Source organism: Meles meles, chromosome 1, assembly GCF_922984935.1.
Source record: "Meles meles chromosome 1, mMelMel3.1 paternal haplotype, whole genome shotgun sequence".
Lineage (NCBI taxonomy): Eukaryota > Metazoa > Chordata > Mammalia > Carnivora > Mustelidae > Meles > Meles meles.
This window is the reverse complement of record NC_060066.1, coordinates 210,374,993-210,397,707: the sequence shown is the minus strand read 5'-3', so window position 1 is coordinate 210,397,707 and position 22,715 is coordinate 210,374,993. Positions and strand designations below refer to the sequence as shown.

Genomic DNA, 22,715 nt, shown 5'->3' with positions numbered 1-22,715 from the left:
TTGGGGCTGAGGAAGTGGACTCCTTATGCTAGCCCCCCTGCACCAGGCTTCTGAGCTTGGCTCCTGCTGCCCTGAGATAACCTCGGCTTGTGGGCATGTGTGGGCGTCATTCGTGAAGCCGCTCGAGGTCGAACAAAGATGCTTACTGCATCCGCGAGAAGCTGCCGATGCTGGATGGCTTTGGAGGGGGAAGTTCTGCAGGAGACGGGGGCGGAAGGAAACAGGTCCGGGGGGCTGTGCATTCTCGTTGGGGCTGCAGGGTGCCAACCCGAGCCTGCTCTCCACTGACCGGCAGCCCCTTTAGTAACCGAGACCTCTTTTTCCCTTTCATAAAATGCGGCAGAAGCATTATCCCTTCAGGAGATCATGGGGGTCATAAGGCACCGACTTCCGTGCAGCTAGGACGCTCCTTCTCTTTAGGTCTGCTCTGATGCTCCGCCATGGCTAGACTGTTCTGTTTACGATTCAAAGGGAACTTGAAGTAGTTTCCTCCAAACACACATGACAACAGTTAAAAATAAAGTGAGAAAGAGAGATCAGAAACCATAGAGAGGAAGGCAGAAGGCAAGTCTGTTGGGACTTGACAGACAAGGGACGGCGATGGCTGTGCCCTGTGTTTCTGTCAGCCTCGGCTCTGCTGGTACCACAGGCGGCAGATGGAGACAGGTCCTGCGGTGCGGTCTCAAAAAGGAAATGTGCGTTTTCAGGGGAGTGAAACTTCCAGGACTGGGGCCTAGACATGGTCAGGGACAGGGTCACATGGTCAGAGGAGCAGTTAGACCCTGTGTTGGCCCCCAAATGATTACATCTTCCCGAGCCTCAGTTTTCTAATCTGTAAAATGGGGCTAAGATTTCCCTTGGGACACTGTTGTAGGGATCAGAGATACAAATGCGTGGAGCTTATCTGAGCATTTGGCACGCCTTGGGTCCCTTTTTTTTTTTTTAAGATTTTATTTATTTATTTGACAGAGAGAGAGATCACAAGTAGGCAGAGAGGCAGAGAGAGAGAGAGAGAGAGAGAGAGGAAAGGAAGTAGGCTCCCTGCCGAGCAGAGAGCCTGATGCGGAGCTCGATCAGAGGACACTGGGATCATGACCTGAGCTGAAAGCAGAAACTTCAACCCACTGAGCCATCCAGGCACCCCTTGGGTCCCTGTTTTGCATGTTACAAAGCACAACGTGAATGGCTGTCAGCAAATATTCAATGAAGAGTTCTTTTGAATGAGGCAAAAAGCATTCCTCATCCTCCGACTTCTTACACCAAACTCTGAAAGCCAAGGGAGGAAATTGTTTAAATTGCAAACTAGCAAAAGCAGGGCCAGGACAGGTGTTCATAAACCTCTGGGCAGGCTGCTTACCCTGCCGTCCGATTTTCTCTCTGATGTGCCCATTTCTCTTCTGGCTCTTGGCAGGACCTCCCTGGAGCCGGCTGGAGGCCTCTGCCAAGGGCCAGTGAGCTGGGCGTGGGGTAGGAGTGAGGCTGTGAGCCTGGGATGTTTTGTTGGGAAGGACATTAGGGGATATTCCTGGGGACAGACCCAGCATTCTTCCCTAAAGGGACCACATGGTCCCTCCTGTCTCCTCCACTGGTGTCTGGCTGAGAATTCAGAGTCTGCAGCCTAGATCTTAGAACAGCGGAAGCATTTAGTAACCAACGGGTCTTGCCTCAAAGCTCTCTCCTTTCCTGGGTGGACACGGAAGTCTCTGCTCGTCCCTTTGCTGCAGCCAGGGCTGGGCCCAGGCTGGTCCTCGGAGGCCAGGGCATTCCTTGGGTAGAAAGAGCATCTTCTAAGTTTCAGTTCCTCCTATCTCCAAGGGGACTGAACAAAGTGCTTTACCTCCCAGATCTGTTGGGGAGGGTCCTTTAAGTCATCGTCTGAGCAAGTGGCTGACTCTCCCAACATCAGACCCCAGAAGGATTTGAATCCACTGCCGTAACCCGCTACTCCCACGCCCCCTTCCCCGCTCCTGACTCGCCCAAGCCTGGAGGCCACGGCTTCCCTCCAGGGCAGAGCCCGTGGGACTTTGCGCTGCGCTGCGCTCCGTCTCCCCCGCCTCGCTCGCCCTAGGTCGCACCCAACTACCTGGACGCTGGGGGCTGTTGGCGCTGGGGGCACTCCCCGGGGGGGGGGGGGCCAGGGCTGCAGCCACCGCCTCCCTCTCCCGCCCTCCAGCCTTTCTCTGACCACTGTGGAAATTCCTGGTGTTTGAATGTGGAAGGCGTGGGGGGTTTAATGGGCTTTAGGACCTTTATTTGGTTGTTTTCCTTTGTATAAAAAGAAAACTTGTTTTGAAGAAGGGCAAGAAGCAGGTTCCAGAGACGCCTGGGAGGGTGCCCCTCCCGCTGCAGACGGGGTGAGGATCCGGGAAGCTGAGAGGACGCGGTGGGGGGGGGGGGGGACGGGTGGAGCAGACGGGCGGCAGGAGGACCTGTTGTTTTTCCTTTTGCAAGTGAAAAGGAAACAAAGTGGGAAGTGGAGTGTGCGGGCTGTCAGCAGGCGGGGCGCCCCTAGCGCGCCCCGCCTCCCGCCCTCGAGGCTCACTCGCGCCCAGAGCCTGCGCTCCTAGCGGCCGCGGGGCCGAGCCGCCCAGCCCCTGCCCGCGGCGCCGGACCGGTAAGCGCTCGCCTCTGGCTGCGTCTGGGGAGGTGGGGGAGAGCACGGGGATCCGGAGCTTCGGGGACCTCGGGGACCGGCTCGCGGGCCTCTCCCGGTGCCCACAAGCGGTGCGCTCTGGCGGGGTGCACCTCCCGCGTCTGGAGAGAGCCCGGCAAGGGGCGCCCCCCCGGGGTGGCCGCCGGGACCCCGGCGCGCACAGCTCCCCTGCGCCGCTGCAGTGTGCCCTGCCGGGCCCGACGGGGAGGTCTCCGGCGCGGCGGCGGCGGCGGCGGCGGCGGCGGCGGCCCGGCTGCGCTGCCAGCGGCGGGGCATGGAGCCCGGCAGCGCTCGGCCGCGTGCGCCCTGCCCCGAGCGCTGGCAGCCGGCGGAGGAGGCGCTCTGGCCGCGGTCCCACTAGCGGTGCCGCCCGGTGCTCCTGCCCCGGCGCGGGGAGAGGAGAGCGCGCTCTCCCCGGCGTCGGCGAGCTACGACCGGGCTCGGAAGCAGCCGGAGTCCAGCCGGCCGGGCGCCCGGCTCCTGCCCCGCCTGGCGCGCCTGGGGGCCCGGGGCCTCGGGCAAGGGCGCCGCTTGCCGCGTGTTTACTGCAGCCGCCAACGGAGACCAGCCCCCGGATCTGCGGCTGAGCCCGGGTTACGGCGGCAAAACCGCCTCCAGCTTTGCATTTCCGGACTCCCCCCCCCCCCTTTTTTTAATACTCTTACCCGTAATTCAGCCAGAATGAGGCTTCTTTTTTTAAATCGGGTTTCCTGTTTTTATTTAGGCTTCCTTCTCTGCACCTTCTCTGAAATCTTAAGAGACGAGGACCGGGGAGACCTTTGGCCGGGACCAGGGTGCGGGAGCACGTAGCGGGCGGTGCTCTGCGGGGGTGGGGAGGTGGGCGTCCAGAGACCCAGCGAAGAGGGCAAAGAGATGGGAGGCCCCGAAAAGCGCGCTCCCGGAGGGGACGAGGGTAGAAGTGGAATTTTCAGGCCTAGGGTCGCGCGCCCGGGGCGGCCCAGGCCGGCGGTCCACATACCAGGTGGTCCCGCGGCACCCTTGGGATCTGCCCAGTTTGCAGGTGGAGCGCTGGGGAGCCCCAAATGTACGAGTAAGCTTTTACTCGGTGAAGACCCCCTGGAAGGAGAGAGCGAAGGTCTCGAACCCCAACAGACTATCCAGTGAGGCTGCCGTATCCCGGCTCCTGCACGAAGCCCCGTTGCGCGCCCACGGCAGGGATGGGCCGCACAGTCCCGCGGGCTGTGGAGTCGGCGTGCCGTCGGTGTGTGGGGGGGTGTCCTCTTTCAGGGGCTTTGAGAGCAAGGTTTGCCGCTCCAAAGGGGCCTTGAAACCGAGGTTACATGCCACTGCTCGCTTCCAGGAGAAAGGACGGTGCTGGGACGCCTGGCAGTGCCTTGATGTTCTAGTGCAGTGAATGGTACCTTTGGGACCCTTTCCGCCCCGCTCCCAAAGAGTCGATCCTTTTTACATACACGTTTGCAGTGAAGCAGTCATAGGAGCTGAATGATGTCGTCTCCATTTTTCCAGGGGAGGGAAACTAAGGCCCAGAAAAGTTAACTTGCGAACCCGCGCGGTTTGCCAGTAGCTGATGTAGGACCCCAGGACGGTGGCTGGCTGGAGCATTCCAGCATGTGTCTGTGCTGCGGACTTGCAGATTAAGGAGAACATTTCCTCACAATTGTCTTGGTGTAGGGACAGGGACCCTTGAGGTGTCCTTTCAGAGATGCAGCCTCTAAGGGACCCACCTTGCTAATCCCTGTCAGAGCGGGCCCCTGCTGTTAACTATCAGGTTTGCCTGCTGCGATTAAGTGGACATGAGGAATCCTCTGATGGAGGAGGCGGTCGCCAAATACACAGAGATGGGCATAGAACTTTCTCTTCCGCTCTCTACAGGAGGTATTGGCCGCCCCTTTAGCGTTTCCACGCCCTGCTGTGGTTTGATTTCTTGACTTGGGGATTCTATCCACCCTTGGTTCTTGGCTGCTTTCACAAACTCCTCCAGGTAGTGGAGGACCCTGGGGCAGGGGGGGCCGGGGCTGTTGAAATCCAGCCGGCTAGTTCTAAGACCTCGGAGTTCATCTAAGACATCAGTGTTCTAAGACATCGGAGCTTACCTCTTTCTGAACCCCACTGCCCCCCACCTCCTCTGCCCGCGTTTAGAAACAGTGTTGGCTACTCTGCAAATAGGGATGTTTCTGGAATTAGGGCAGGTGTCCCAGAGGCGCTCCTGGCCACGCGGATGATTGCCTTACACTAGGACTTTTCTCTGGCTTTCTTACATCTAACTAGTGTTTATCGAGATCCCCCTCACAGGGGCTCTCCTGGGAGAGAGGCAGGCAGGTGGGGAGGGTCCCCGTCCCCCGGGAGGGTGTTAGGGGGCTTACAAGACACAGGCAATCCTCACGTCACTAGAGACCAGCCTCGGGCCTGGTTAGCTTGTGTCCCAGCACTCCTGTGTCCGGGGAATTCATGGAGATGTGACTGGGGGTGTGAGGGGTCACTTCTGGCTTTACCTTGTTTTTCTTCAATCGCACAGTTAAAGGGAGAAGTGAATGTGCAACTCATGAAGCAATTCCCCTTTGGCTGGCTTATTTTTCAAAACCGATTTTTGTTTAGAGAGCAGTCTCCTCCCTCCCAGAAGCCAGCTGCTTCTGCGGGTCTGGTGATGGGGTGTGGGGCCCCACCAAATGTTTCTTTACCGTGGGACCTTAGAAAAGCTCTTTCAGCCACTCCCTAGGGGACAAACATGTTTCCCAGCAAAGCTGTTGGAGGGGCAGGTCCAGAGGGGAAGTGCTCCAGGAGGATTGGGCAGGGCGGGTGCTTTGGTGTCTGATGGAGGAGGTATGTATGCTGGGCAGAGGTGCTGCCCTGTCTGATGGCGGAGGTATATAGTCACTGACCACCAGCTGCGGGATGACAGGAGCCTGACTTGTCAGGAAGGGAGGGGGGACCTTCTTCTCTGTGCTATGGCCATTGTTTCATAAATGACAAGGGTTGCAAAACTCCTCCTCTCTCTCCTTGCAGCTAAGGCTCAAACTGAATTGTCTTTCATTTGGTTGGGGGAAATTCCCCGCAATCATATCAGAAATGCTGCCAGTTTCGAGATGGAAAAAAAAATTAAAAAATAAGAAAATAAAAACCCAGGAACCTCCCTCCCCGCTCTTTCCTTGCAGATACCCATGGTGACTTTCTGTGGGCCTACCAACATAGGCCCCACTCTGCCCTCCCTGGGGGCCAGCACAGTCCATGGGGCCTGAGGTTGGCGCAGTGAAGTTTTCAGCTGCCCTGGGCTGTGCGACCCCCCCCCCCCCATTCCTTCTCCAGAGGTGAAAAGCTGGCCCCCTCGGATAAGGGAAGGTTAGGACTTCTAGAAATGGGTGCTTCTCAAGGGCGCCTGCTTTCCGGGCCAAGAGGGAGAGTGATCGGAGGAATGGGAGTAGCATTTCTAAAGTGGTGTTTCAGTTAGCTTCTGTTTCACTCACCTTGGGGAAAATGCTTTCCACTTAGAGAAAATGCCAGGAGAGTGGTGGTTGCGGGCGGGAGAGGGGGTGGTGGTGCAGAGGATAAGGGCAGCCACGGAGAGGGAGCAAGGGGCCTGGGTCACATTTCTGTCCGGGAATGATGCTGTGTTTCCTGGGGCCAGTGTAACAAATTACCACAGATTTTGTGGCTTCAAGCAGCAAAAATGAATTCTCTCACAGATCTGGAGCTCGGAAGTTCTGAGTCAAGGTGTCAACAAGGTCTTACTCCCTCCAGGGTCCTGGGAAGAATCCTTCCTTCCTCTCCCGGCTCTGGTGGTGGGTCTGTGGCTTGCGGCCACACTCCCCACTTTCTCCTCCCGCTTCATTGGGCCTTTTCCTCGTTGTCTGTGTCTTTTCTGCTGTCTCTTAAAGGACACTGGTTATTGGATCGAGGGCCCATCCTTAACTTACTTACATGTACAGCCACCTTTTCTCAATAATGATTTTCCCAAATAAGCCCAGGTTCCGAGGGTTGAGACACAGACACATCCTTTTGGGGCCCCCGTTCAGCCCTCAGCAAGTGGACAGGAGCACATGTGTCTCTCCTGGTAAGGTGCTGAACACAGTCATCTTTGCAGAGAACCAGCTGTCCCCTGCATCGTCGGGGCCCTGGGCTAGGGCTTCCCAGTCTCTACCTTTCCTCTCCTATCTCCAGCTTTCTTTTCCCAGCTTTGTAAACTGGTAGCTGCCTTAGTAGTGGGCTCTTCCAAAGGCAAGCCCCCTCCCCAGGGTCCCAAGAGCAGAAAATACAATTCCCAAGTTTGAAGGAGCTGCCAGAAAGGTGAGTTCTGCACCTGCAGAGACTTGCCCCTGCCTCCAGGCAGTCCTCCAGTCAGTCTTCTGCCTGACCTTCCCCTTTCCTTCAAAAACAGCTCCTTTGCGGTTCAGGGCCTCTTCCAGCCGGGGCCCCTCCCACCCTCTGTTTGGGGCCACCCAGCACTTCTCATTTTGGAGTTTCCTCTGTTGAGCAGCCTCCCCGCTCCCCAACTGGGCGAGGTGGGGGCAGGGCTGGGTTTTGGGGCTCTGTCTGCTGTGGGATGAGGCTGGTGGTATTGAGAGGGATCTGGAGCTCCCAGGACCTGAGGGTGTCATTAAGCAGAGCTCCAGGGCTCTCTGGAGGGCAGGGCCACTCTCTTGCCTCCTTTCCCGCTCCCCTAGGCCCCCCCACCCTCCAGGGCGGGAGGGGAGGGGTGTATGCATAGCCACTCTTTGCTTTGGTTATGAAATCTGGGAGAAGTCTTTTCTTATCAACCGGGAAGCAAGGTCAGAGCCCTGTTATTGAAACTTTGAAAAGTCACTTAAGTCTGGTGGGTGGGGTGCGGCGCAGAGGTGACCGGGGGATCCTTGCATGCAAGCAGAAGCATTATCTTTGGAGCCCGCCAGACCAGGTTTTAATCTCAACCTCTTTTTATCTGCTGAGTGACCTGTGGCAAATCACTTAGCCTTGCTGAGCCTCCCAATCCCCGGGCGGTAACAGGGCGCAGTAATGCGTCGGCCCGGCCAGCCAGAGTTCGTGTGTTCAGTGCCGCGGCGAAACCCACAATACCTGTAAGGAAGTGGGGTGTAGCGGGTGGCCCCTGAGTGTCATGATCTCACTGTCCCAACCCAGCCACTGCCAACTGGACGATCGTTCCCAATTTGGGAGGGGGTGCACTTTCAGTACTGTTGGACCCGTAAGCATGCGGGGTTTTGTATTAGTTTTTGTGTCTCATTTGTCAGATACACACGACAAACTTTGCCGCCCTGACCGTGTACAGTTTGGTGGCGTTTGGCACGTTCACACTGTCGCGCTACCCGCACGGCCACTTCCACGGCCACTTCCACAACTTCTTCGTCTTGCACAATGGAAACTCCATCCCCTCAGGCAGTAGGGCGCGGTTCTTCCCTTCCTCTCCCCGCACCGGCCGGTCCCTGCACCGGCCGGCCGCAGCCACCGGCCGGCCGCAGCCACCGTTCGACTTTCTGTCTCTCGGAATGGGACTTGGCGACTGCTTTCGTACCTTCCTCCGGGAATCGTACCACATCTGTCCTTTTGTGACCGCTTCATTTCACTTCGCGTAATGTCCCGAGGTCCGTCCATGTTGTGGCCTCTGTCGAAATGTGCTTCCTTTTTAAGACAGCGTAAGTTTCCACTGGGCGTAGAGGCCACGTTTTGTCTCTCCATTCATCTGTCCACGGACACTTGGGCTGCTTGTGTCGTTTGGCTACTAGGAATGATCCTGCTGTGAACACGGGCTTACAAGTATCTGTTCGGGTCCTTGCTTTGAATTCTTTTGGGTACATGCCCAGAAGGGGAATTGCGGGATCTAATAAATGGTTGGTAATTTTATGCTTGATTGTTTGACGAGCAAGGCGTGGGCTCCTGTAGTCCGCTTGCGTCACTTAATGTTGGCTCGTGGGCATTTTTCCACTTTGCTTTGCAAACAAGCCATCCTTCCCAGTGGCATTGTAAGTGCCCTAAGGGACGCCATTGTCTTACCAAGCATCCTCTATTGTGGGGCATTTATGTCACTTGCAGACACACACACACACACACACACACATACACACACACACAAGATTCTCGAAATATCATCATGGACATTTTCCCGTATAGGAGAACTACTCTATCAGGAGCACCTGGGTGGCTCAGTCGGCTACACGTCTGACTCTTGGTTTCACCCCAGATCATGATCTCGGACTCCTGGGCTAGAGCCCCACTTAGGGCGGCCCGCCGAGCGGGAGAGTCCGCTTGAGGGTCTGTGTCGGTCTCCCTCTGGCCCTCCCGGTCGTGCGCGGGCTCGCTCGCTCGCTCTCAGATAAACAAAGTTTGAAAAAAAAGATGCATCAAAGGCATTGAAAATTTTGATGGCTCTTCCTGCTAAGTGCTTTTGCAAGAAAGGCTAGACCAGAAAAAAAAAAAAAAAAATCCCAGTGATACATTATAGTTTCACGACACGCTCACTAATATTGAATAATATTGGGAGAAAATGTTTTACTCAGAGGCCCCAAAGATAATCATCTTCACTGTGTTTTTTTTTTTAATTGCTAATGAGGTTAAATAGCTTTCTTTTGGCTCTGGCTGTGTGTGTGACAGGAGGCTTGCTGCAGTGAAATGCCGCGGTTAAACCCTTGCGCTCTGGAATCAGACGGACCCAGATTGAAAACCGTGGCTTCCCTGCCTGCCAGCTGTATGACCTTGATTCGACTCCTTTCCTTCTCTGATCCTCCGTGTCCTCTTCTGTAAAATGAAGTTAATGCGACCTATTTGCGGGCTTGTCTCGGGGGTTAAAGGAGATCAAGGGGATGATGAACATTAGCTAGCATGTAGCTGACAGTCAGGAAATATTGGCTGTTACTGTCCTTACCATTATTCTAATTTAAGTTAACAAGTCTCCCTTCACCCTCAAGATTCATCTTGTTTCAACTAGCGGAGACGATACGGTACACACTTAACGCCAGAGGGATTTAGGTTAAGCCCAGGGATTGGTTTCCTGCTCTAAATGCAGGTGGTCCCAGAAGGAAGCTGACAGCCACCCTCTGGTGAAAGGGACAGAAGGGACAGTGTCCTTGGGTGTCTGGCTGAATTTGGGTGGGACGAGCAAACAGACGAGGCTGTGCCGGGTGACGCCTGTCTCCTGGGAGATGAGAAGAGGTGTGATGTGGCCGCCCAGAAGCCTGAGTCCCCAGCAGGGCTGTTTCTCCGGGACCCTGTCCCCCTGCAGTCCCGCAGCCTCTGTGGTGCATAAATGGCAGATAAAGCCTCGCTAAATGGCTGAGTCCAGAGCTCGTCTTGGTGGCTGTTCCACGGCTGACATCCAGAGGCCCCTTCAAACAGTTTGGGAAACTGAGGCAGGCACGTCAAAGGCAGGACCCCTGGGCTTGGGCGCCAGCCTGCTTTTGCAGCCCCTCAGAGGAAGGTGGGGGCCCCTCTTCTCTCCAGTTGACAGACATCGGGGAGCCCCAGGGGAAGGGGACGCCAGCCGAGCCAGCGGAGCTGGGGCACGCCCCAGTTCTCTCTGCTGCCCACCTGCGTCTGAGGACGAAGTTTACGAAACCGGGATCTGGGTCTCAAATAACCTTTTCTTTCTTTCTTTCTTTTTTTACGTTTTATTTATTTATTTATTTATTGGACAGACAGAGATCACAAGTAGGCAGAGAGGCAGGCAGAGAGAGAGGGTGTGAAGCAGGCTCCCCACTGAGCAGAGAGCCCGATGCGGGGCTGGATCCCAGGACCCTGGGATCATGACCTGAGCCGAAGGCAGAGGCTTTAACCCACTGAGCCACCCAGGCACCCCCCAAATAACCTTTTCTCAAGAAGTTTTCTTGTAGGGGGAAAGACACTGAAAACCCTCAGCTTTCCCCGTCACCTGTCTCTGTGTTCAAAGCCACAGGGAGGACAAGCAAGACCATCCCTCCTGTTCCGGGTGCTTCCTGGGTCCGGGGCTGGTGTCACTAGGTCCTGGATCTTCCCGGTTGTGTGGTGTGGTGACTAGTTGAGCACTACGGCCCATCTGCTGTCTTCTGGAAAGCCGTGCTGAGTTGTGGTCTTTTTTGAAATGAAATGCAGCAGCACATTGAGGATGCGGTTGCTCCTTGAGACGCGTGTGGCTCCATATGTCCGGTGGGAAACACAGCACAAGGCCCAGTGTTTGAAGAATGAGCGGAAGGGAAACTTAATGTCAGTGTCAAAAGCCAGAACTTGAGATTTCCATGTCCAGGTCTTGACTTTGACGCTTGACATGTGGATGACCTTGCAAGCTACTTGGCCTCTCTGAGCCTCCAGGTTTTTTTTTCTGAAAATTGGGAACAAGTACTTTTACTGGATTACCGTGAAGATTACAAATAAGGGAAGATCTCTCCCAAGTCATGGGCTCTCCAAAAATCGCTCTTTTTGCCATTGGATGGATGAATCCTTGCAGCCCGTTACGGGAGCGAGTGGGTTTTAAATGACGGGGGTCTCTGCGGGAGATTGTTGGAACTGGCTGTGTTGTAAAGTCTGTCCACCCTTCGTCTTATCTGACCCTCCCGGGGCTGACCCATAGGGAAAGGCACAGAGCGTGTGACACCAAATACCAGCCTCTTACAGGTAAGGGTTGGAGTGGCTTTGTCCTTTGTTACCAGCCTGCTCCTCTCAGGCGTGTCAAAGCCCAAAGTTTATTTTTTCCGTCTCGCTCTTTCTTTTTTCCTTCCTTCCTTCCTCCCTTTCTTTCGTTTTATTTATGTGACAGAGCGAGAGAGGGAATACAGGCAGGGGGAGTGGGAGAGGGAGAAGCAGGCCTCCCTCGGAGCAGGGAGCCCGATGCTGGGCTCGATCCCAGGACCCTGGGATCATGACCTGAGCTGAAGGCAGATGCTTAGCATCTGAGCCACCCAGGCGCCCATTTTTCCAGCTTTTTCTAACCCTTCAGGGTCTAAAGGAACTTAGGGAACAAGAGCAGAGGGCTGATGGGTGGGATCTTTTCAGGTGCTTTCTTCCTTCCCACAGGGAGGGATGGCAGGAACAGCCCCTAGACTAGCCCACCAGGCCTGGACTGGCAGGCGAGAGCTGGCCTGTGCAGTCTGCCACCCAGTGACCTTGGCAGTTGGACCTTGGGTCTGCTGGGTCATTTGTAAGCGGCAGCAGCGAAACAGGGGCTACCAACCAGACGGGCGAGGTGCCCTGGAGGCAGCCATCCCAGGACCCGCTGTGTTGCAGGTATGTGGGAAAGTGGTTGGAGGAAGGTCTGGCGGCTGGCGGTGACCTTGGCCCGCATGGACCTCGCTTCTCCTAGAGAGGATGGGATGTGCACGCTTGGCCTCCAGCAGCCCACTCCAGCCATGACCTTGCTTTGAAGCTTCCAGTTTTATTTTTAACACAAACGTGAATTTTACATTTGATTCCATGATAGGCCCGTGTTTATTTTACTAGGAGGCCGCGCTCCCCCTGAACATTGAGTCTCATGGATGCTCTGGGAAAATGTGTTTTTTTCTGTGGCTTCCGCTTCTCCCAGGACAGCATCTCCCACCGTAGTTTGAAAGCGTGGATCGGGGCAAAGCGGCATTGAGGGCTGCTATCGTGACCAGACACGCACAGTTTAATAGGAGCCCCGTTTCCCTGTTCGATTCACTGATTGAGTCGCCGAAACTCCGGTTGGTGTAGGGAATATTAAAACGCTACCCCTCAAATCGAGGGGCGCTTGGGTGGCTCCATCGGTTAAACCTCCGACTCAGTCTCGGCTCGGGTCTTGATCTCGGGGTTATGAGTTCAAGCCCCACCCTGGGCATAGAATGTACCTAAAAAAGAAATAAAATAAAATGTTATCCCTTAAATCCAGACATTTTAACCAAAAATGCATACATGTCCGTTGGTTCACTGATGCACAGACGCGAGGCCAAGGGCTTTAGCCTGAGCTGGCTTGTCACTGCTGCAGAAGGCCCCCTGCAGGGGACAGTCCCTGTGAACCCTGCTCCTTCCCCCCAGTCTTTCATGCCTTGGCCATTCCGCTGCAATGGAAAGTTTGTTTTTGTGACTTCTCTTCATTGGTTTTCTAAAGCATTCTGCTTCGTTGTCATGGAAACGGCTCTTTCTTTACACACCCATATTTCATCTGCTTTTCCTCTTCTGTGTCATGTAATTACTAAGGTGAACAAGGGTCGTGAGCTTCTGTGGGCCCAACCGAGCCCAGCCAGTTCTTGTTAGTGTGCAGGGACCGGGGCCCCCAGGAGGAGCCTGCTGGCCCCAGCAGTCTGCAAGCTCAGGCCCTCGGCCAGGGTGAGTGGGAGAAGGAGTGGGGGGCACATTGCCCCCCGAGTCTGCTGGGGAGAGGTCGGGTGAGACGGAGGGACGGGAGGAATGGCAGAGCAGGGACCAGAGGCCAGTCGGCTGAAATTCGCCAGCCCCGCACTCTGAGAACGGACACCACCAGCCCTAGAGGGGAAGCAGCCAGAACCAGTTTCTTTTTCTGTGGAGCCGGTCAGCGAGCATTCACACTTCGGAGTTTCCCCAACACCCAGCTCATAATCGCCGCCTTTGTTAACTGGCCTCTTTGTCTGATCATGATAATGGCAACAAACACCTTGGTAGCACCCGCTCTGCGCTAGGCCGTGTTGTGGGCACTTTGAAAATGCCGATTTATTCTTGTAAGTACTGTTGTGATCGCTGCTTTGTAGAAGGGGAAACTGAGGCACAGAAACAGTAACTTACTTTGCTCTTGCCCAGCTAGGAAGTGGCAGGACCCGTTCCTCACCCCTGTGTGGGCCGTCTCCAAAGGTGGCTGTGTTTGGGAGGGAGCACTTGGTTGGGGGGGATCTGGACCCCAGGCAGGAGGAGGGGCGGGGCCTCTGGGAGTCCGCGGCTATGCAGAGGGGCTTCTCAGACCATTCTTACCCGTCCCCTCCACCCCGAGGACTTTTCTTGGGCTCCAAGCCGCTTTCCCTGTTCTTTCTGGTCCTGCGTCTCTGGAAGAGCTGGCCTCCTGGGCTCTGGTCCTCTACGTTGCGGGAGGTCGGGAGGGTGTGGCTTCTGAACCCCGCCCCACCCCGGTCCGCCCAGGGTAGTGCCCATTCTCCCCCTCTGTCCTGAGGAAGCAGGGCCTGGCCTCTGAAATCGCAATCCCCTCCTTGCGCAGCTCTTGAACCTTTTGCAGGAAGTCCGCCCGAGAGTCCTCAGGCTGGCGGATGACAAACAGAGCAGCAGGCTCCGGGGTCTCTGCAGCCAGTGGCCCCAGTCCGGTTCCTTTGCACTGACTGACCCAGGAGAGGCGTGTGGCCCAGCAGTGACAGCAGCCTCCGGGGTCAGCCTGGGTCCCAATCTGCCTCTCATTCAGGAGCTGTGCAGCCGTAACCTCCTTGAGCCCCGCTTTCCTACTTTACAAAACGGAGCCTCCCTTTGGGTCTTGGCGTGACGAGTAAGTGAGGAAAGAGACAGAAGGCCCCTATGCTTTGCCGGCTGATGGCAGGAGCCCGGTGATGGGCTCTGACCGGATAAACCGCGCAAGGCTGGACGGAGTCTGAATGTATCCCAGAAGCTCCCGGGGCAGAAGGGGCTTGGACACCTGCTGTGGGAGGGGAAGGAGGTGACTCGAGGGCCCTTGCCAAGGAGAGACTGACCCGGTGATGGATGATGGAGGGAGGTGTTCAGAGCCCCGTGTGTCATCCCCAGAATGAATAGTCTGCAGATCTGGGGGTCTCGCAGGAGCAGGAGGGGAGAAGGACCTGGAAGCCCGTGGCCGGGTGGGGAACTGCAGTGCTGAGTGCCTGGGTAGACGGCCAGCTGCAGAGTCAGACCCCAGGAGAAGGGAGTAAACTGCCACTTAGCTGAGACCCTCAAGAAGGGGACCCATCTCTGCTGCCACCGTGTGTGTGTGTCTGTGTGATGAGCTTAGGGGGTCGGGACAGGAAAGGGAAGTGGAATTTGCAGTTTTACAAGATACTGATTAATTGGGGGTCTTGATTTTTGGGGCAGTGTAGATCTTCTGGGAATTATGGGCTGGGATCTTGCCCGTGGATATTTTCAGTATACGTGTTACGTTTTATAAATGTGTGTGTGCTGTGTATGTTTAATTGTATAGGGTCAGAGCAAGCTCCTTACGAGAAGTCTGTAAAATACAGATTTGCCAGAGGAAGAAGAAATCTATCATCCACCTGTCCTAGAAAACTCCCACCACCCACCCAGTGGTTGCTCATCTTTTTCAGGTCTTAAATCCTTTTGAAAATCTGCTAAAGACACGGACCTCTCCCCCCAGAGAAATCTCCTACAGCATAATGTCAGGGGGACCCTGGGTGTCCCCCCACGTTCATCCCAGCCTCATTAGGGTGCAGCGAAGGACTGTTTGGGTCCAACCGCTGGCTTCTCTGCATTACGGGATGCTGTCTCCAAAAGCAATGTCAAAGGCCGGGGAGGGGCAAAAGATGCCAGCTTAAAATATGCTTGTCTGACAACTTGTTCAAAGTCTGCTTTGGGGGGCACCTGGGTGGCTCAGTCAGTTAAAGCATCCGACTCTGGATTTCAGCTCAGGTCATAATCTCAGGGTCCTGAGATCCAGCCCCACATATATCTCCATGCAGGGCATGGAACCTGCTTCAGATTCTCTCTCTCCCTTTTCCTACCCGCCCTTACCGCTCTCTAAGAAAAAAAAAAAAAGTGAACTATGAAATATGAAGACCTCGATTTTGTATAATAAACGTCTATTTGTATTCTTTAAAAAAAAAAAAGTTTGCTTTGAAGCTGCTTCTGCGTTCAGCCTTGACTACCTCTTAGGTGCCATGTACAAGTCTACTCCGCGCTGTTTAAATCCTTCCTGTTGTCTGAAATTCGCTGCTCCTCCTGGAGGACTTTCAGCAAGGACCGAGTGACCTGAATCATTTAGTGACTCTCTGCTGTAAGGTCAGCTCACTTACGGGGCCCACTGACCTTTGGGACAGTTGCCGCCTGTGGTTTTCTGGTCCTCCCTAGGCTTGGCAGGTGGAAGGGCCTGGGAGAGGTGGGTGCACTTCAGGGGTGGGGGCGTCCTCTGCGGAGAATGGGAAGTCAAGGCCATGGCCAGGCTCAGCATGTTAGGCTCCAGGCGGGGTCTCCCTGGAAGGTCAGCCTGCAAACTTCCTTTTGCCAAGTTTTGGGGTGCTGGCGCCGAGCATCCCACACCACGGCACCCGAGGCATTGGTTCGCGCCATGGCCTCTGCCCCAGGCAGAGGGAGAGCCCTCTGCTTCCTTCCCCAGCCTCGCTGGTGGCCGGCCTCCCTCGGTGCCGCCCCATACTTGGGATGGGAGCCTGAGCTCCTCCTCCTTTTTGAATAAAGCAAACTTTATATGTCGCTTCATGTGCACAGTTCCGTGGCTTTCCCCTGTTCACGGAGTTGCACAGCCACCCCCAGAATCGGTTTTAGGACGTCCTCATCACTCCACAAAGAAACCCCAGACCCCTTCGCAGTCACTCCCCGCTTCTCCTCAGTCGTCCCAGCCCTCGGCGACCAGGAAGCTACTTTCTGTCTCTATGGACGTGCCTATTCTGGACATTTCGAGTAAATGAAATCACACAGGATGTGGTCTTTTGTGGCCAGTTTCTTTCACTCAGCCTGTGGCCTCTTCTTCAGAAACACGTCTGACTCACATAGTTACAGCAGACGGCTTGTTTGTACCCATCGTGGACTCCGTCCCAAGTACTGATGGGGCCTGCTGTACTAAGCCTGGAGCAGGTGCTGGGCCACGCGGCAAGGAACACAGCAGTTGTGGATGGTGTATTCGTCATCTCCTGCTGGGTAACAAATGATGCCATCACTGGGCAGCTTAAACAACAAACACTGATTACCATCGGGCAGTTGCTATGGGTCCAGAATCTGGCAGGGGCCGCGACTGCAGGTGTCCGGAGCTGGTTGCTGGCAGGTCTCAGGGACTGTCCTGCTGATGGCCGGGTATCTCTGGGCTTCTTCCCAAGGCAGCTTGAGTGTCCTTCCAGTATGGCGACCGGCTTAACTCATACCGAGAGTTCAGAGAGACAAAGCGCCCAGAGCCAAAGCCCTCAGTTTCTGTGAATCTGATCTTTTTTTTTTTTTTTAAGATTTTTATTTATTTATTTATTTTATTTACTTATTTAAAGAGAGAGGGACTGCAAGTAGGCAGAGAGACAGGCAGAGAGAGATGGGGGAAGCAGGCTCCCTGCTGAGCACAGAGCCCGATGCGGGGCTCCATCCCAGGACCCTGAGATCACGACCTGAGCTGAAGGCAGAGGCTTAACCCACTGAGCCACCCAGGTGCCCCCTGTGAACCTAATCTTGGCAAAAATCCTGCTCTCCTGTGGTGGGGGCTGCAAAGAGGCGTGAATACCCAGGGGAGGAAGTGACCGGATGTGGTTTTATATGGAAAATGGCCCTTGTCACAACCAGCACCCAGTGCCTGCTCGTGAAGGGCCCCCCCAGGCCACCTCTGAATGACCCTGGACGGCTGTGAGTTCCCTATTCCGCGCTCCTCTCAGTCCTCCTGCACCTTTCCCCGCTCTGTGTGTGTAACCAGGGAACGGAGCCGGTCATCACCGCTTACACTGCACTTGGGGCCGTCTGATCATCCGCTTCACACAGAATAATTTTACAGATGATTTTCCAGGAATTTGTGAATTCTCTGTGCATTTTTATCACATGGATGAGCCAGCTTTGGGATTTCCTTTCGTTGGTGTTGTCAAGAAGGATGCAGACTAGAACCATCCCCAGGACCGGTCCCAGCAGGCCTGACACTTCCCACCTTGGCCCAGGGTCACACCATCTCAGAAGTCGCCGGAGACACCTTCTTTCCCAGATGGTCCCTGAGACTGTCTCGAGGGGCAGGATCAGGTCTTGTTAAGAGGGGCAGATATCATGCATTAAAAAAACCGAGCCTCGTACCCCGAGGTAGTGGGAATCTCTGTTGTGAGATGCAGTTTCAGGCTCAAACACATTGAAAAGCTTTAGAAACCTCGCACGGGGCGCAGCGCCGGGGCAGCCCGGGGCAGCCGGCCGACCATTTCCTGAGTCCTGGGGTATCTTCCAGGAGCCTCGATGTGTGACTCACACAGTGAACGCCCTGTTGGTTCCATGTATCCCCTTCCTAATTTCTCCCAGGACAGAGTCACAGTTGATCTTTTCCACAAACAAGGAATAGCTTTCCTTCTGTAGAGATACAAAGAAGTCTGAGACGTGGCATCCTCCCACGAAGACCCCGTTCTGGAACTGGAGAGACCTCAGAGTCCAGGAAGCGGTGGCAGAACGCAGCATGTCGTGGGACGCTCGGCTGCGAGGTCCTGGCTAGGAGCCCCCCACCCCCCAGAGGCTGTCCCGTCGATATTTGCCCTTGCGGGCTGAGCCGGGCACAGTGGGCAGGCACCTGCTTTTACAGATGAGGAAACAGCTCTGGAGTGGTTAGAAAACTCTTCCAAACCCAGATCTAACGCCAGGGCTCATGCTCCTGTCTTTGGCCAGAGAGTCCCTGCAAGTGTTGAGTGCTTTTGGTATACACTGGAAAGATCGAGCACTGTGGACACCAGCGTCATTCTTCCCCTCTGCCGCTCCCCTCCCCACTTCAGGTCACAAACTCAGAAAGCCTCAATTAAGGCAGACTTTTGGTCTAAGCTTGGGGAATTGGCCAAAGGAAAAAAAGAAAGAAGCTCCAGATTCTAATTAACTTTGCTTTTTAACTACAGATGAGCCACTTTTTGAATTAATGGGACGTGAGAGTCTCAGAGATTAAGGGAAATATGTGAAGATGGCGGGAAAGCAGGGGCCAGACGTTCCTGTAAGTAGGCTCCCTCGTCTGAGTGCCTGGAGAGTGGAAGATCAAGGAGACAAAGCCATGGGGGGATTATATGAAGAATGAGGGAAACTATCTCTCCCCTTTGAGGAGGATTATTTTCCAGAGTCCTCCTGTTTTTCCTAAAAGAATTAAAAACATTTAGCTGGGTTTTTTTTTTTTTTTTCTTCTTGTTAGTTGCCTCTTTTACTGACTGTAGCATTCGTGTTCTCCACTCTACTCCACATCTCATCTGTTTGCCCCTAAAAATCCTGTGGGCAGGAGGAATAATTCTAGATTCTTGGCTGAGAACCCCCCATCCACCCAAAGATAAAAGGACAGGTTAACAGGAGAAACACTAATGACTAAAGGACGGCAGCCCCATAAGAATATGAGATTCGAAGATGTCGCCAAAGCAGGAAGCTTTATACTTTTTAGACAAAGAAACAATAAATGTATGAAGGATTGACAAAACAGGGGTTCGGGCTTGGGGGTGAAGTAAGAAGGCCTGTTTTCGTGGCCTTCTTGGCCCTAAATTCCCCATCTGGCGATAAGGATGCCTTCTGTCCTCCCCACCCTCCCAACCCACCCCCGCCGGGTTGGGGAGGGGTACCTTTCACAGATGTGGTTTATCTCGTGCTGTCCAGGGGACAAAGGAAGTTCGGAGTGTCCTTGCGCGTGTGTTTCTCCAATGCCTTTAATTCAAAACGATCAGTATGCCAAAGTGGCATGTTTGGGGATGACATGGTCTAAGCCCCTACAGTGTGGGGCGCCCCATGTGAACAGGAAGAGGCCACCGGAATTCCAGGAAGGTTGGTGGTTGGGATATTGGTGGGCAGCAGGGAGAAGCTGACATTTCCTCACTGTGAGCTTACCTGGAGGTGTCGGGAGAGAGGAGGAGGAGTGACTCATGGAGCGGAGATGCTTTCCTCTTATGGAACTTGTTGATTTTAGCAAGGGGTTTCACGGGTAGGAGCAGAGGTTCATTTGGTTTCCTGCCTTGTGCTTGGAAACTTACAAAGAGGGTCCAATCTTTCTGGCTGTAGCAAGTAGGAAGGCAGGAATCTAATTTCCGAAGAATGGTGAGACCTATTTAGGCACCAGACTCTTTTACGTAGACCCTCGTCTGTATCTCAGAAAGGATTTAACATACCTGAGCCCTAAACGAGGCAGGAATCGGACACTTTGGTGTTCCATTTCTCTCTAACCCGTTGAGCATACCAGTCCGCCTCTTTGCGTGTTTCTCGTCTGTGAGAGCAAGCGCATTTTGAGCAATTACTGTACACACTGGGCACTGTTCAGACGTTCCACTCACCTGTCTTAATTCACCTCATTCTCCCAAATTACTATGTGATGTGCCTTTCTGGATTTGTTAGCGTAGTTTTAGTCTGTTGTTCTCAAACAGGCAGGATGACTTTTGGTGGCTTCTGCCATTTCAAAGAATGCTGGCTTTCCTTCCGGGTTCCAGAGGAACCAGTACCTGACACTCCCAGCTTGAACCCCAAGTCATGTCATTGGGTTCCACTGCTGATAAGGACCTTGCCTTTGCACTTGGCTTTCCAGGCTGGAAAGAAAGGGAAGTCTGCAGGACTGGGTCCCGACGGAGAAGGGCACACACAGTGAGGATGGGGGAGTGGAGCCCGGAAGCCTGTTTGCCCACGTTGAATCTCTCCCCTGGCTTGGTAGCATGGGGTCATCATCCTTTTCCTGGCTGGGGGTTTTGGGGGATGCTACCGACCCCCAGTCAGGGTGGCTGTCAGAGAGAACTCCCGGCTCAGTCAGCCTAAGTAAGATCCGGCTGTGACTTCTGGTGGCTTCCGTCTCATCCTCGTACTCCACCCCGTGAGCCCCAGCTGCAGCACCCCTAGGCTCCCTGCCGGTGAGTCAAGAGCAGCTCAGCAGGAGGCCCGCCCTTCACCACCCTGACCTCCTTGCAGGTTGCCTGGCTCGCCTTCCCAGCTGGGGGTGGGAGGAGTGAAAGGCAAAGTAGCTGCAGCCCCCGAGTGCAGCCCTGGGGTGGAAGGGGTGGAAGGGCCGCGTGCTGGGCGGTTGCCATCAGGGCCCAGGCTCCGCCTTTTCCAGATGTCATCTGCCAAGTGCACAGCCACACTGGGCCATGTGGGTGGCCGGGACAGGTTTGGTGTGTGAATGTGTGCCGTGTGTGTGTGTGTGTGTGTGTGTGTGTGTGTGTGTGGTCTCCGTGTCTGTGTCATCATGTGTCAGTTTACGTAATTGTGTTGGGGGGGTGTGTGTGTCTTCGTGAACGTGCATCCATGTGTGTCTGGGTGCGTGTGAGGGAGTTTGTGACTTGGCGCATGCCCGAGTGTGTAGAGTGTGTGTGTGAACGAGTATGGGAGTGTTTGTCTTTCTGAGTGTATGTGTGACATCAGGGTTGGGATGCGGAGGGGCATTGCCTCCTCCAGCCCTGAGATGCCGGGGACGCTGGACCCCAGCCCTGACAGGGTTGATGGGTGCTGGGGGGGGGGACACAAAGGTCATGGAGGGCGGTGGGATCCCCCCACAACCTGGTCCTCTCATCTCAAGCTTCTTCACAATTCCTGGAGCTTAGGGCTGTTTTTCTCCTTTTCCTCCCCTGGGGGCACAGGGCGATGGGGGCAGGAGGCAGGGGTACAGAGGGAGGCTCTGGGGACTCGTATGGATGGCCCGCCCTGGGCGCCTGGCCTGGAACACTTGGTGCAGGTGGAGACGAGAGGAATACCAGAGTGGTCCTCAGACCCCTTCATCCACCCCGGGTGCACCCCGGGTCCGCCGCACCTGCTGGGACACCTGGGGTGATTCTGCACTCGCACTGTTTCTCCTCTTGTGCTCCACCGTGGCGGAGCTTGAAGTCTAGGGCTGTGGACCCCAAAGAACATTCTGAAGGACACGGGACACCGCGGGGCAAGCACAGCCGTCCCTTACCAAACCAAGGTGGTTCCGAAGCTGGCCCTGCTGCTGCGGGCGACCTGTGTGCACATGAGGGTCAGCCACCCTCGGAGCTTCGGGTTTGTCATTTACAGCCGGGGGGGGGGGGGCGGAAAACAGCACCCACCTCGCAGGGGGATGCGCGGATTCCCTGGAGCGCTGTGCGAGGCGCAGGGTGGGGGTTACTGCACCTACGCCCCTCCAGCGCGAACGTGGTTCATTGTCATGAATGGATGTAGGAGCGAAGGCCCCCGACAAACCCATTTACCTGCTGAATCCGACCTATAAGGGGAACCCCGATGGAAAGGCAGGCCCAGCGGTTGGGGAACAGCCCGCACACCGGATGGGAGCCCAGACCCCGGGATGGCCAGTGACGCGGGTGACCTCGGCTCCAGATCAGTGACGGAGGCCCGGTGCCCCGTCGGTTCTGGTGACTCGGGACCACCGGCCCCCGCTCCGTTTGCAAATGGCACTTTCAGTTCTCCGGTGACGAGCCGGGAGGGGGGCCAGGGCCAGGGCCAGCGTGCGCACGCCGCCCGGGGTCCCGCGGTGGCCTGGGCGCTCGCGGCTGCAGGTGCACGCCCCACCGGCCGGGCGGACGCGAGCAGCGGGGGTCGGGGAGGAGTTGCAGCGCCGTCCGCCGCGCTCCCCGCGGTCGCGGGCTCTCCGACACTCCGCCTGGCTGGGGCCGCGAGAATTTGCAGACGGTGCCCGCGGCGCGGCGGCCCTGGCCCCGCCCCTGCCCCGCCCCCTGCCCCGCCCGCGCCGGTCCGCTGTCCGGGCCCCGCCCCGGGCCGCGCCCCTCCGCTGCTGCCCGGCTCGCCGGCTCCGCGCCGCGGGCCTGCCCTCAGGTCCCTGCGGGCTCGGCACCGCCGCGGGGAGGCTCGCGTAGCTCCGGGACCCGCCCGCCGCGTCCCCTGGGCAACCGTCTCCAGGGAGATCGGGCCCCGCCCCCGGCACCGACACCCGGTACGGAGCCCACCTGTGCGGGCGTCTGCGGGGTCCCAGTGCCCCCCTGCGCACACCCCGCCCCGCCCAGGCCGGGCTTTGTCCGCCTGGGGCGGTCGGGGTCCAGGGGCGTGGGGGCTGGGGGAGGCGCGCGCGTCCCGGGGCGGACCGGACGCTGCCGGGGAGGCCGAGGCAGGGGGCCGCGCTCGCGCTGTGATTCCGGGTGTGGGCTGGTTCATGCTCTCCCGATCTCCGTGCGTCCCTTTTGTGCCGCCGGGGGGCGGGGATCCGGGGTGTCCCGCTGCCGCCCTTGATGGGATGAGCAGGGCCCTCAGCCGGGCGCCCGACGTGGACGCGCCTGTTCAGGGCAGGCTGTTTACTTGTCAGGGACCCAGCAGTTGCCGCGCGCATCCTCCCCTCCCCCTGTCCCCGATTCGGGACGGAGCATCCTGCGCTGTGTCGGTTCCCGGCGTTGCCTCCCAAGCTTTGCCC

General features: G+C 56.2%; 1 protein-coding gene across 6 annotated transcripts in view; it reads left to right on the top strand.

Moving 5' to 3' along the window:
* Nucleotides 1-2,536: 2,536 nt before the first annotated feature.
* The window catches only part of PIK3CD (phosphatidylinositol-4,5-bisphosphate 3-kinase catalytic subunit delta), a 50,057-nt gene continuing 29,878 nt past the window's right edge, over nucleotides 2,537-22,715 (top strand). Inside the window, exon 1 of one of the 6 annotated variants that reach the window (XM_046011854.1) lies at nucleotides 2,537-2,614. The gene's annotated coding sequence lies outside the window, so the exon portion shown is untranslated. Of the gene's footprint in view, nucleotides 2,615-21,619; nucleotides 22,245-22,715 lie in introns of those variants that run through there. The other 5 variants (XM_046011858.1, XM_046011869.1, XM_046011850.1 and 2 more) reach the window with 5 other exon arrangements.